General features: G+C 35.4%; 1 protein-coding gene across 6 annotated transcripts in view; it reads right to left on the reverse strand.

Moving 5' to 3' along the window:
- The window catches only part of LOC145660644 (uncharacterized), a 197338-nt gene that overhangs the window by 122910 nt on the left and 58272 nt on the right, over positions 1 to 16156 (reverse strand). The gene's annotated exons all lie outside the window — the stretch shown is intronic.

The following is a 16156-nucleotide window of genomic DNA, read 5'->3' on the forward strand; positions in this document are numbered from 1 at the left end:
TTTGAATAGAGGGTTAACGGAGAAGATGAAACCTATTCTTGGGAAGCTAAATCAATTGCAAGAGAATCGCATCTCAATAGCCCTATCTCTTACCGTTTTTGATGTACGGAAATCAGTATTGAAACCGGAAGTAATAGTAAGTTCAACCACTTCCGATTTTGGTAGTGTGTTGCGGATTGAGATGGTTAAGGTTAAACGGAGGAGAGGAACATATTCTTGGGAAGCTGAAACGATTGCAAAAAACACATCTCGATATCTGTTACCGTTTTCCGTCTATGGAAATCAGAATTGACACCGGAAGTAATAGTAAATTTAAATCAGTAGAGTGTTGCAAACAGTATGTCGCCTTGAAACATTGAATTATTATTATTAAAAAAAAAAAAAGAAAAAAACAGCAACTTCTCGGTGTTACCGTTTTCGTTCCCTAGCGATAAACGTCGAATCCGGAAATGTATAATTTGAACCACTTTCAGTTTGAATAGAGGACTAACGGAGGAGATGGAACCTATTCTTGGGGGAACGCTGAATCGATTGAAAAAAAAAAAAACACCTCTCGATATCTCTCAACGTTTATGTTCTGATACTTGTTAGACGGACGGATATAGCCATTTTATAACACTTTCCGACACTTATGCATAGCGTAGTTTGGAAGTCTAATAAAATAAATCGTACTAATAATTCTGTTTTTAAGAAAATCTGCTCATGCATGACTACAAAGAAAAGCATGGCGAAGATTTTCGTACAGAATTAATTTATGTGAAAGTACAGAATGTGGGCAGCCTTGGTGGATATTTTGTAGCAGTCGCTTTCTCATTTCATCATTTTTTTTTTTTATCACCATTCAATTGCATCTAACATTAGCCTATTTAGCATAGAACCAATGATACTAGCGGGACGTTAAGCAAAACTTTTATTTAATTTCAATACCATCTGCAGTACGCACTGATTCGAAAGATCCATGAGCATCATGTTATGTATGATAAAGTTATCTACATTCTTATATTAAGCTCATTTATGAAAAACACACTAATTATCTTGTAGTACTTTCGTAATTTAGTACCCTGAAGATTTAAATTTCGAAATGCAAGGTCATGAGTTCGACCCCAGGTAAGGGCACTAAGGACTTCGTATTCTCAACTGTTGTCCTGTGGTCACACTCCTAACACACTTGTCATTATTCAAGTTTATTTCATCAATATTTGTTTGTATCACTTTATTTAAACATACCAGACGACCAGCCGGCAAGTAACTGTAAATAAACCTCTCTAATGAAATGTAAAAAAACAGCAGCACATTTGCGTAGTGATTAGGTGTTACTCTGATTATAAAACGTTGATGGAAAAGTCAGTCCATTCATTGTTCATACAATAATGTATTAAATACGAGACGCTAGTGAAACAGCAGAATGCAGAGATATCGATCCAACGAAGGCTATTGACTCCCGAAGGACCAGGCAACTTTTGACCGTATGTACCAAAAAGACAGGTGCAAAATATGTAAGTATTCAATCTAAAATAAATTTGTTCTCGATTCATTATATTTGCAGCACAGTGTTTTTGAATTGTTTACAACATATTTTTTTAAAAAATGTGAAATTACTATTTTTTTCATCTTGTGATGATCTCTGAAGCATACATCTACAGAACAATTTTGAGTCAAGACAAGTCTTCAACGCATTTTACGTTTTTCGACATTAATCAAATAGAGATGTAACTAAGAAGAAAGATAAAATAAGTGCAGAAAGAATACATAATTTTGATTCCCGATTATTATTATTATTATTATTATTATTATTATTATTATTATTATTATTATTATTATTAAGTATTCTGCCTTTCGGCAGGTCCTGAAACATTTTTTTTTTTTTTTTATTTTCAATTTGGGCCTGGAAATGCTTCTTCCATGTTTCTTGAGCTTTAGCTTCCTCTTTTAACTCCCAATATTTTCCTTCTACTTTTCAAATCATCAATTAGTTGTATTCTTCTTCTTCCTATTCCTCGCTTTCCTTCCATCTTTCCTTATATGGCGGTGTGAAGAGAATTTGTTCGCAAGATGTATCCAATCCAATTGGCTTTCCCACGAAGGATGCTGGCTAGAAGTGTCCTCTTCTCTCCTACCCGTTTTAAAACATCGTCGTTTGTTGCCCTCTCCGTGCATTTTATCTTCTCGATTTTCCTCTAATACCAAATTTCGAAGCTCTAAATATTTCTTCTCTAACTTCAATAATGTCCAAGTCTCTGAACCATACAGTCCAATGCATTTCACCAACTCCTTGTTATTGAATTTGCTAGTTAAGAGTGATCTTTTCTTGTTCAACGATTTTTTGACTATGGCTATCCTTGACTTAATCTCTCTGGTGCAATAAGCGTCTCTCATCAAAATACATCCCAGATACTTGAAATTATTAATCTCTTTAAGTTCTCTTTGTTCCTCTGATCTGTAAGGGCGTGTTTTCACGGGATATTCTCATGACTTTCGACTTTTCTATGTTGATTTCCATTCCATATAGTTTTCCAGTGTCAACTATTTTGTTAGTCATCTCATGTAGTCTTTCTTCGGTTCTAACTATAATAAACGTATCATATCCACACCTGATTCCCTAACATTAATTAAACTTAATTCTAATTTTTTTTTTTTTCGAAAAAGTTCTAAAATTTCCTCATATATCAAAAGCTTACAGCAACATACTTCGTACTGAGGAGGAACATCAAAGGCCACAAGATGGGGTCATAATGTGTCAGTTATAGAGCGCTGGTGAGAAGTGTTCCTGGTTCAATCCAAGAGCACATGCACATATTATTATTTTACCTATTCTTCCATAACTATATAAATTTGAATTCATTTTTCATCTCTCGTGCATAACCGATGAACACTAAAATTTTCAGGCTTTTTATTTATGCATTTATTTTTGATTATGTACTTATTTAGTTTTGAAGCAACAAGAAACGCGCAACTTCTAGTACAGAGAACTCCCCCCCTTAATGGGCACCTCTCAATAGCGGACCTTCCATAATACCGACAAACTTTTCGTACCGGCAAAAATACATGTGTTATTATGGGAGAAAACCCTCCCTTTTACGGCTACTCTTAGATACGGACACGGACAATTTTCTTTTAACCCCAACATTTCAGTAACTTCATAACCAAGGGCGCCGATCCTGCCCCCCCAAAGCTTATGTGGGCCCCCCTCTATTGTATTATGAATATACAATATTTGGCATAATTTGAATGCAATTTCTCTTAAAATCCTCATATATATACCTTCTGCATCTGAATGGGGCCCCCCAAATTTACAGAGAAATCGGCGCCCTTGTTCATAACACACAGTGGTTATTCTTAGTTCATACACATTTAGCACAGAAAATACTTCCTGCAATTTGAAAATAAACCTCCAATGGATCCAACAGTTACAAGCAGAAACTAGTACCCAAAGGATTATAGGCAGACAACTATTGGAGATTTTTTTTTTTCAATAAATTCATAAACCATAAAGATTAGTTAGTTTCGTGCATATTCTCAGCTTTTAATAACAATGATGCATGATTTCATTCGCTCACTTTTACTTTTAATACAGTCTGTAAGCGAATTAAAGGAGTTTTATACAGGTAGACTTACGAAAATTATCACACAGCATTTGTGGGGTATGCGGCCATATAAAGATATCACCTGGCGATAATTTTGTTTCTATGCAGAGGGAGATTTTCTTCTTATTCTCCCAGCAATTTGAATAATACTGACAATGTGAAAACACTATTTCGATATTAGCCTATATTTACTTTCATAACTAATATATTTTCTGAATACTAGACACAATTAATGTACAAATTGTAATTTAAATTAATATAACCTCTCTTTAACGGCCTCCTCTCATTTACGGACAAATGTTGGTTTCCAATTAGTGTCCGCCATTTAGAGGTTTCACTATATAACTTCTGAGTCTTTTATTTTTAATTCTTAAACTTGTTGTTAATTGAAAAGACTCGGGGGGTAGTGTACTTTGGTTATTAGTGTTCTTACTTCTCAGTCGAAAGGTTTCGCATTCGAATCCGGTGGAGTGCCATTCTATCTGCGATTTATTTAGTCTTTCTTAGTTTTCAGTACCATCACCTGAATAACAAAAAGGTATCTTAAGTATAAGTCCTAGTCAACTATTTTTCATTTCCTTTCTCACTGTTGTTCGTTAATTATTCCACTGTAAACTAACCTCACACGCTGTATCTGGAAGTTTGTTAAATAAATAAGAAATTAATTTCTCCTTAATTGCAAGATAGTATCATGTTTTGTGGTTGGCGACTATTTTTAGTTTTTTTTTTTTTTTTTTTTTTTTTTTTTTTTTGACACATTTAGTTTTCCAGAAACAAGAGATCTAATAACCTGGTTGAATATTTGCATGATTGAAAGAGTATGTCCTGAAGCTCACAAGGCCAGGTTATAAATGCCGTTTTGTCATACGACAGATGTCAATGTGATGGTCCATTTCTTCCCAAACATGTCCCTGAATGTCCATGTCAATAGTACATCCATATTCCCTGACTGACGTCAAGGGCGCTCATGTAATGCTGATGTCACGCAATAGTGGCCATAAATTTGAAGACCTCTATAAAATGGTATTAAGTGTTTCCGATAACAGAAAACAGTTTCCGATTCATAAAGTGTTTGACCATTTTTCTCTTATGCTAACATGCATACTATACATAATTAAAATTTTAACTTAGTGGTAAAGAGAAAGAAAAAAATAAGATTAATAAGTGAAGGAATAATTTTAATATAGGCCTATACAACAATTCTAAATAATTAAACATATATTAAACGGGGCCTACCAAACATGAAAATACACGTTATTCTCATTCTAAAATGTTTTACGCTCTTATAGTAGTGTAGGGCCGTTTCTTTGTAAAAATTTCCATACAAGTATATTATTTTACGAAACTGAAAATTTGTGAATGATGATAACCCATCCTCGATATCGGAAAAGCAGCAATTCTAAGCGAATGCAGCAGTATGAGCTTATGATGGTAATTGATTTCAGAACACTAAAACATAATAATTACTTCTCGGCTTCAAAGAGGTATTCAGAGAGGAGGAAAAAGTCTCCTATTTTATTCCTCATTCCAGAAGTTTACGGCATTTTTTCTTCTTTATGTTGCTCATAATCTATTACAATCCCTACGAAATCTACCAATGCGACTTGTGTCTACAGTACTTTTTGTGTCCTATATTAATTAGTAGTATATTGCAATCTCATCTCTAAAAGTTGTGGTTTTAAACTTTTATCACATTTAATATGCGTACATGTTTAACATATGTAGACCTTAAACGCCAATCAATCATTAACATTGGGACTTACTAGTTTCTTTGATTATCAAAAGTCACACAAGTCATATCAGCAGGGGTGTAGCCAAGGGGGGGCCCACCGGGGCCCGGCCCCCCAAATGGTTTCCTGGCCCCCCCAAATGACCAGCTTTTAAAACATCATAGTAAAATTATCTCGCTTCATTCATTTAAAAGTAACAAAGTTTATTGACAATTAATAATTTATGGTAAAATGGTAAGGAGAAATATTGTTTTTTTTTTCATACCGATCGAAAAATGGTATAGTATCTCTTCCTTATACCGATCGAAAAATATGATACTTTTTTTTGTGTGTGTGACAGCAGATTACACAATTTACTGCGATTTATATTTGACAGTTTGAAGACAAACGTTTTAACAAGGTACTACAAATACAGCCATAAAACAAAGATATTAAACTGATTTGTAAGTACAGTATATTTTTATATGCTTTAACAAGTGTTTTAAAAGACATAGAGGATGGAAAATTTGGTGAGAAACAATGCTTTTATTCAATTTGGATTTCATTCGCTCTCTCTTTTATTTCTACTCAGTGTAATAAAATAATTAATTTTTTTAGTCACGAATAATAAATATTTTTGTCAGGAAACCGTAAAGAAATTAAGTGACATTTCAAAGAAAATCAATCTTGTGTAGATAGGTTCTGTATACAAGGTCTTAAATTTAAATATAAAGGTAACCAAGAAAAGTTTTGGTGCTTTTTCACCCACCACCTTCGAACATCGATATGTCACCTAACCTGGAAGATCAAAAATAGTCCCAATCAGCATCGATGACCTTCTGAAAACGTTCTGGAAGACCATGGAATCCATCGCGGTAGAACTTGGTGGGCCGTGAAACGAAGTTAGTATCAGATGCATTTTGAACTTTTACTAGGGATTTGAACTGGCGTCCTCTAAGATGATTGTTCAAAGAATGGAAAAGGTGATAATCGGACGGTGTAATACCCGGGGAATATAGTGGTTGCAATATTGTTTCCCATCCAAGGCGGAAAATGTGGCCACGTGAGACTTAGCGTTGTCCCGTAAACGAAGACCCATTTGCAATTCAGAAGCGATGGCTCCAGAGTTTTGAGTTTTTGTTGAGCACAGCTCAACTGATGACACTACACAGTTGCATTGATACTCTGACCAGCTGGTAGCAGTTCCCGATGCACAATGCACCAAACACAGAGAAGGACCTTATTCTGGTACAGTGCTGGTTTCGGCTGTTTTGAAATCGGTTCATGGGATGCTAACCAATGATGACGGCGCCGTGGAGCTTCGTATAGGACACACTTTTTATCACATGTCAACGCCCTGTCCAGAAATGGCTCCGAAACAGTAAATGAACACAGGCGACTGCCGCGTTGCCTTCTGGCCCGGAGTCAAAATAAGAGAGACCCATCGACCCAACTTGTAGTGCTTCCCAAGTTGATGGATGTGCTGCCGAATGGTTTCTCCACACACTGAATTGTAGTCCCAGTTCCTCTTTGTTCATGTGTTGGTCTTCTGGCAGGTGGTGTTTTCGGGCGTTTCGTCATCGTCCTTAAACTTGTTAAACCATCGCTGCAATGTCCGAGGCTTCACGACACCCTCACCAAAGGCCTGGCATATCTTCTGTCCCGCTACAGTGGCGTTTGACCTCCATTTGAACTCGTTCAGCATACATGCTCTTATGACGCTCTGTGGATGTCCCATGTTCCCTCTGTCTTTACGCAAGTTCACAGTGTGTCTGAATTAGTGTTGTAAAAAAACGGTTTTTTTTCTGTGAAGTTTTTTTTCAATAAAAAACATCGTTCTTTTTCATGTTTTTTTTCAAATGTCTGTTTTTTTTCTGGCAACTATTATTTATTGATTTACGTTGCAGATTATTGAAATAATCAACAGAACTTGAGTCGAAGCCCTCGTAACTTACAAATCTTTTGCTTCTTTATACGTATATACTAGCAAAATGGTGTGATTATTCCTTTCGGGCCCAGGTCATTTTTGGCGTTTTCCTACATTTCCAGTTAGTGACTTATTGCTCAAAAACCATTCATTCGATTGATATGGTTAAGGCCTTGTTTTTTAGAAAATAGATGTGACTATTTTTTGGTGTAAGTTGCATTGCAGTGTTGCCAATGGGTAGGAAATTATTGAGGGAAATGTAGGGGTGAAAATTTACAAAAAAATCCCTAACCGAATTTCATTTTTTTTTTTTTTTTTGTATCTAGTACCACTCCTGCTATATGGGTTCAAATCACCAAAAAGAATCTTTGGTGTATTGACAAAGTACAGTGAAATCCTGTAGTCGCTTGCTTCCATCCAAAGAGAGAAAGAAAAAATTCTGTCATACACATGAAATTTTGACACTTTTTACGCCTCACAAGCAAAAATCAAATATGCCGGGGCTACAACTTCTCTAATTATCCTATTGAAACTTTTTATGATGCGTTCTGTAGGGCAAAGAGGAAGCTTTCAGGTAGTGGTACGTTTGTTTCAATGTAGCCAGTAAGAGGGTAATATTAGAGGGGAAAAGGGATTTTTTTCCGAATTTTTCACCTAAAATCGGGAATTCATTGTTTTGGCTGGAAACACTGCCATCAGACAGACGGAAACTATCTAAAAATAAACCTTAGTACTCCAAGAATATATCCTACAAGTATCATGGCGATATATAACAAAGTAAGCATGAAATTTAAAAAAAATCTCATTCTACCTCAGAAATTCACCATTTTCTTACCACTTACAGAACATGGTTTATTATAAACCTCAACTGTACTTTCCCTAATTATTCTAGTGAAACTTTTTATGGTGCACTGCTTAGGCTAAGAATGAGGCTCCTAGACACTGCTACGTTTGTTCGAATGTAGCCAACAAGAAGGAAATAATAGAAATAAAAAAGGGAATTTTTTCCAAAATTTGCCCCTAAAATCTGGAATTAAAATTTTCTGTATCTGGCAACACTGCTATCAGACACACACAAACTATCTTAAAATAAGATTTGGTATCCCTCTAATATATCCTACAAGTAGTATGACATCTAATAAAGTAAGCATGTCAATAAAAAATATCTCATTCTACCTTTAAAAAAATCACAGTTATCTTCCCAAATAGAGAACAAGGTCTACTGTAAACCTCAACTGTACTTCCCCTAATTATCCTATTGAAACTTTCTATAGTGCGTTGTGTAGAGCAAAGACGAGACTTCCAGATACTGGTACGTTTGGTCCGATATAGCCAACAAGAGGGAAATAATAGAGACAAAACAGATATTTTTTCCAAAATTTCCCCCTAAAATCTGGAATTAAAATTTTCTGTATCTGGTAATACTGCTACCAGACAGACGTAAACTATCTTAAATTAAACATTGGTACACCACTAATATATTCTAGAAGTGTTATGACGATATTTAAGGAACAAAACTTGTAATTACCAAAAATATATTACGGTAAACAGAAAAGTAGGGAAAAATTAGAAAGATCAAGGGTTAGAACCTAAATATGAATTCTTCGTGCGTTCCCTAATTATCCCATTGTAACGATCTGAACTTGCGTTTCTTAAGTAAGGACAAATGTTCGATTGGCGTAAGTTGACTTGCACTCGGACGTATAGGTACGGATTTATAAATAAAAATTTCTAATTTTTGCCCAAATTTAGGAAAATTTTAATTTCCCTAATTGGCAACACTGCGCGCAGGACCGTCCAACTGATGTCATCAGTTAGGTATCCATCCGAGGTATCTACTTGGCAAGTCTTAAGGAGGTCTTTCTACAACGAAGGAAGCTACAGGGAAAAAAGTAGTAAAGGAAATTTGTAATCAGAAAATTCTCGCATTTTTGACTGGGGTGAAATTTGAGAAGGAAATTCGACACCAGAAGAAAAAAAATAATATAATAAACTATAGTCCAACCATATTTTGCAAGAATAATATCCCGATATCTTAATTAGTGTCCACACAGGAGTGGATTAAACAAATGACACACCCGTGTGTGCCACTTTGGCCACCTGGACCACTGAGTATACATTTGATTACATTTTGTTTTACTACTAACTCGTGTTGTTGTTGTAGTTATAGTCTCGACTAATAATACTATCGTAGTTGTAAACAATAACTTTATAAGGAAAATTTTCTCCTTTTTACATCTTAGTTCCAACACTGTTGGTGAGAAATGCAGGGTGTTTCAAAATGAATTTTGGGGTTTAAGTCTTCGTAGTACTTATTACATTTTACGTACAATTATAAACAATGCATCAAGTAAAAGAGCACCTCAAACAGTCTTTGCTACAAGTGTTCAATGTGAGATTCATTCGTCACACGGCACACATCTAGTTGATAGGCGAGAAAGGTCCATAAACTTTCCGCCATATGGCACAAAACACATTCAATTTAGGAGAGTCTCGTTTCAAGTGTACCATCTCCTGAGGATTTGCTGACGGCCAGATAGAAACATTATGAGTGTTCACATTAGCTCTTAGGTGAAATGTCGATTTACCACTGAAGACGACACGATCCAGAAAATCTTCATTGTTATGCAGCAATATTTCACTTGCGAAATTGGCATGTAAACCGTAGTCTGTAGACTTTAGACCTGTAGCAACTGCAAACGATAAGGATGTAGTTGCAAGCGTCTCCTTAATATTCTTCACACAGACCGTTGCACTGTACAGATTCAGTCTTTATTAAAACACAAAAAACTTTCTGCTCTCCAGTTTACATCTTTGCTGCTTGCTGTTTCTAACGGCAGACAGAAGAAACAATGCATGTACATGCGTGCGTACAAAACTGTTTGAGTTGCTCTTTCATTTTATATAATATTTATAATTGTAAGTTAATTGTAATAGATACTACAAAGTTTCAAAACCCTAATATTAATTTTGAAACATCCTGCATTGCTTCAATTTGAGTCATCCTATATTCGTGTCTTTTATATACATATCATCAGGGCCGGTCCTAGTCAATTTGTCGTCCCATGCAATGGCATAATTTGCCGCCTCCCCCTTTCTCCAGAAAGAACAAATCTTAAAAGTCATGATTTTAAGTATGCTACTCCAGCATAAACAACAAAGGTGAGGGTAAGTGCAGTTGCACTCAGAAAGGCTTAACCCTTATCCGGGCAAGACATTTTTGTAACGTAAACGGGCAACCGGGGCCTGTGAGGCCCAGTATATATTTTAAGTGCAGAATACACAAAATCAATGCCTATTGTCACTTACTGTTCAGACTAGTCTAGAATGTACCGGTATATATTTTTGTCAAGTAGCGAAACTTCGTGTCACGCTTTTGTAAGCCGACCAAGCAGAATAGCAAATCCGGTCCAGACATTTTTGTAACGTAAACGGGCAACCGGGGCCTGTCAGGCCCAGTATATATTTTAAGTGCAGAACAATCAAAATTCAATGTCTGTTGCCGCATACTGTTCCGACTAAAGGTTACAATAGTCACGTGTTCAATATATAATTATGTGACAATTTGATCTAATATTTGACAGGAATTTCACTAAAGTTATACGGGGCCTCCCAGGCGCCGTTTGCCCGGTTACGTCAGGAAAAGATTTTCAAATTAAAAAAAAAAAACTTTACCAACTCGATATGTTCATGATTTTAACTTCGACGAAAGATAGAAGAATTCAGTATTTTATGTCTTCTAAATATGTATGGTTATTGAGAAATTTTAGAAAAATAAAGCTACTGGGCCTGGGAGGCCCCGGTTGCCCGGATAAGGGTTAAATACTCACTAAAAATGCAATCTCGTTGTGTGTGTGTGTTTTTTAAAAATTAATCTATTATGTTAGTGAAACATAAAGCAAACACACCTGCAGAGGATAGATGGTAATCCTTTTTATAGAATTCACTATCGAGCTTCAATCTCAATGTATCAGTTTGCAATTCCAGTGCAACTAGTTCTTTTATCTTTATTTCTTGATTTATCTTCTATATCTGTTAACATTTTCTAAAAAACTTGTTTCTATCTTCAATGATAAGGAACTTGTTTCTGACAAAAACAAGACTAGTTGTCATATCAAAACTGTGATAACTTACTAAATGGAACAGATATTCACTACTATTCGAGAATTGAATTCTTGCATTTGGCAACAATCAAGCAATTTGTGCTCGGATTTATTCGACTATTTGCTTTAGCATTGTCCATGTGGCCTTAAACTAATGCATCCTAAACATAATTTATGAATGTAGTATTCAAATAGAAGGTCAGCTTAGTAAATGTAACTACCATCATCATAAAGTCTGTTTCCAACAAGAAATATTTAATTTAAATAATATACTTATGACAGATTTTGCCGGACCATCCAAACTTGCCACTCCATGCAAATGCACGTTTTGCATATATGGTAGAGCCGGCTCTGCATATCATATGTATCTAGTCGACAAATTATTTATATATGACATTTAGAAAAATACTATTAGGCAAATTAGTATTAGTTTTTATCTTTAGACAAGTTATATGAATTTTATACTGTTCGTGACATTATTTTCGTACTTATTAAAGACCTGCTTTCACGAAAAAAACAAAATTTCATTTCTACTTTTATTTTTTAGTTGATATTGATGAAAACTGCTGAAACCCGAATTGTTAATAGGTATGGTATTCATGTAAATTGTAAAATATTTGTAGCGTATCAGTATCTAGCGTTTAATTTATGTTGCATTTTACGGTAATTATACCTACATAAAAATATTTAATACTTAAATAGACGTAAGATGCATTAGAAATGACTATTTGAAAAAAAACGAAATTTAGAAAAAAAACGAGAGGCAATGTTTTTTTTCTAAAAAAAACGTACATTTCTGAAAAAAAACGAACGGTTTTTTTTCTATTTACAACACTAGTCTGAATTGCCACAATCAGGTAGTATGTTGGATATACCCACACCAACAACTGACGTTCGCCTTATCTCCACTCGCATTCAACTCACGGTGTGAGGTCCAATTGAACACAGACTTCCACGAAAAGGTGCAGAACTTTCTTGGTTACCTTTATAGTTATGCACAAAAGTATAGCGTTTGGCCCCGGGCAGTAGTTCTTGATTAAGCATAATAAAAACTATCATGAATATAATTTATGGATAATAATAATAATAATAATAATAATAATAATAATAATAATAATAATAATAATAATAATAATAATAAGCTAAAATAGTGTTTTTAGTTTTCCAGAAGGAAACCATAATTTTCCTTTCTTTCAGGCCTCAAAAACACTAGCAGCAAAAATTTTTTTGGCTTTGTACATTGTAGCTGCCCCCCCTCAAAAACGACGGCCCCCCCTACACAAACCTGCTGGCTACACCCCTGCATATCAGTCTATTGTATATTACATTATTTACGTTTCTTTATTAAAACTGATTACGCAGGGATTAATACATATTTCAACAGCGTAGTAATAAATTTAAGTGCACATAGCTAGTAATGTTCACACTGGAGTTATTTATTTTAGTAATGTAACTTCAAGCCGTAACTGTAGGTCTTTCGAAACAAATTTCGATGATTAATATTTTCTTGCATTAGAAAGTAAGTCATTTTTATTCAGATGATTCATTTTATGTCTTTGAGCATTATCAGTTTGTGTAGGCGGAACAGCCGTGGAACTGAGTACCGGTATGGATGAAACGCCACAGGAAGAGGAAGCCATAGATCATATTTGAATTAAGTTTTGCTTCGAAAGAACTTCACTGAAAATGTATCCATCAATTCGTGTTTTAACGATTCTTATTGTTCTCTTTCTCGTACCTTGCCGATGTTCTTTCTATTGTCTACTTCTTCTCGATATGGTTTTGGGACGACTAGGCCCGTATCCACGGTGGAGCTAGGGCGGGCCGCCCCCCCTAAACTTTTCACGGTAGGCTTGCAAATGAACTATAATATGGTTGGGTCGCTTCCCCCCCAACTTCTACCGTGTCCCCCTACATTTTGGGGCTGGCTACCGGCCTAGTGACGACTCTTCTATCTCTTTGAATTTGAATAGAAAAAATCAAGTTTGCAGTCATTGCACATTTTGATTTATCATGGAAGTACATAATCATTACATATCTCAGCAAAGAAAAAAATGAGAATTTAGACAATCCTAGATGACATCGGGAAACAACGAAAGTAGCTAAGGATTCGATGGATTCTCTACCTGACAGTGCGAAAGGTCTAGGTCAGCTGACTCGAGTAGGCTTCTGCCAACTCCACTTTTGTTGGCACAATTTCGACAGAAACAAATGCCAAATTCCTGGATGACGTGGTACAGCATTCTTTTACCGGCTGAGTTTAGTTTATCAAATAGGTCTGTTCCATTACTCCAGCATCCAAATGCAATTACGTTAAAAGCAACCATCACAAGATGACGGTTGTTAATAGTTGAAACACACACTAATGGACATACAAACAAACTGGATTAGACAAGCGCATAATGAGAACAACATATTGAAATACCAATAGAAGGGAGAGGAATCATGCTTATTCGCATTGCAGATTATAGGACTTTTAGAGAGTTAGAAATATTTTTTTTTTTTTTTTTTTTTTTTTTGAAAATTTGAGAAAAATCATGTATGAAAATATACATATGAAGAGGTCAAAAGCGTGTTCACTGAAATATATGGGACTACGTAGTACGTCAAGTATAGAAATTGCAGAGAAGAATGTACAATGGGTAATTCGTTTTAACTAATTGAGTAGTGCTGAATATTAGTAAATATTTCATATATAATACACAAATAACAAGGAATGAATGACAAAAGAAGACTTCACGAAAAAGCCAGATAATGGATTACTTATAAAAGACTACATTTGGAACAACGAATTCCCAAATACTACTTACCGTTCGGATAAAATCAGATATTCAATTATATAATCATTCTCATTTACTACAACTGAAGTTTTGATGATTTTCATGATTTTTTTTACACACTGCCAGAACTATTTCTTTCAAACTTATAAACACGTTTCATAGAGGGCTGATAGTAGTTAACTTTCTTTTCAACATTGAGCTTAAATGAGATAGGATTAGATACTATTTAACGTGGAATCGGAATCACTATTCGGATTTGTATTCGAGAAAAAAAACATTAATCGGAAATTGAACCCGGCACCACCTGCAGACCAGAAAGCACGCGCGTTAGCCCCTTGGCCACGAAAAGGTGCGCGTTTCATAATAGATAAACGCATAAATTACGTATTCTTTCATAAATAGTAAGCAACATTTTCGTGCTTTGTTCTCCCACCTGTGCGTGTAACGTCTTTTTTTATGTATATTTAAGACTGAAGAACTTTTTTGGTATTATTTGTTTACTAGCGACAATTACCCGGTTCGCTGGGTTAAATTAAGAAAAAAATAGTAATATGTTTCGTTAGTCAGTCACTTTTTACTATTACTGAAGCGCTTTCCAATATCGGTCATTTTCAATCATTTTTATATATCTCCTCTCCCCCAAGTTGCAGGGCTAAATTCGGATTCAAACGGCATCGGAAGTCACTATTCATCTCAGCGACACCGAAAACTATCGATTCGACAGTAATATCAGTCATTTTTAGTCATATATATATATATATATATATATATATATATATATATATATATATATATATATATATATTCCCTCCTCCTCCCCTAAGTTGCACCGTCAAAGTGAAATAATAAAAAGCATCTCAGGTTCGAACCTCATCAATGTTGAAAATTTGATAGAGATTGGTCGGGTGATTCAAGGGTTATTAAGTCAAAAATATAGCCACTTTCATTTTTATTTATATAGAAAATAGATATATTATTACTTTAGAAAAGATAACCTACACACTGTGAGGCAAGTCCTTCATTATCCTCATTTAGTGTATTACTTTTGCGGTGTGGTTATTCCATTACAACATGCCATGGTAGCACAGAAATAAACTTTTTAAAACTTTCCCTCGTAAATACTTAGAAGAAACCAGGGGCGGATCCAAGGGGAGGGCTATAGGGGATACATTCCCCTTTACGCTCAGGTATACAATGGATAAAATGGGCTTCAATTCTACTTTCTTTACACTGGGAAAAGTGACAATCTATGGTTTAGCCCCCTCCTGATCATATCCTGGATCCGCAGCTAGAGGAAACATTGAGTTATTGATTACCAAATCAACTTAAAACGCTCTAAATGTCTGTATCTTATTTCCAAACCTTTGACACTATTCATGCATTAACTAAGTATATATAACCGTCAGGAGCGCCCGAAGAAAATTTTCTATGGGGGGGGCATCTCCATGATTGCTATGTTACGTTTACATTTTCGTGAGCCAGAGGGGAGTCGGACACCCATGACACCCGTACGTGTCTTTGACGCAGGATTCTCGGGAACTCATGTGGTCCGGATCCTACGTTAACCTGTAGGTCTGCATCTCATATAGCCTTGCTGCTGAAAGAGAAGTTAAATCTTAATAAACCAAACAACGAAAATAAGAGCAAAGTTATTTACTCCTCACCGTGAATGGCACACTACTATTGCTACAAACGTGAAATTTAAACCGAATACTTCATTAGTTACGAAAGCCAGAGATGAGAGATTTTTTTGAAATAACTATCCTAAAATAGAAAGAGGGGGTAAAGAAGTTTTCTCTTTGCTTTTTGATTCCAATTTTGCGTGTTGGAACCATCTATCCGCATTTACTTTCTTTTTAACAGACTCACCAATTTTCCGTTGCAGTCCGCAAATTCTGCGAGGACTATTACAGAATGAGGCCCCTGTTCTGCTAGCCTGCGAAATGTTAACAATGTCTTTCACTACCTTTCTTTCTTTATTGGGCCATGGTGTAACATTTATTCAAATCAGTTTATGCCAATTGGAGTTTATGATCAGCACCTCGAGAAGTAC

Source organism: Thermobia domestica, chromosome 9 (genome assembly GCF_964235325.1).
Source record: "Thermobia domestica chromosome 9, izTheDome1.hap1.1, whole genome shotgun sequence".
Taxonomy (NCBI): domain Eukaryota; kingdom Metazoa; phylum Arthropoda; class Insecta; order Zygentoma; family Lepismatidae; genus Thermobia; species Thermobia domestica.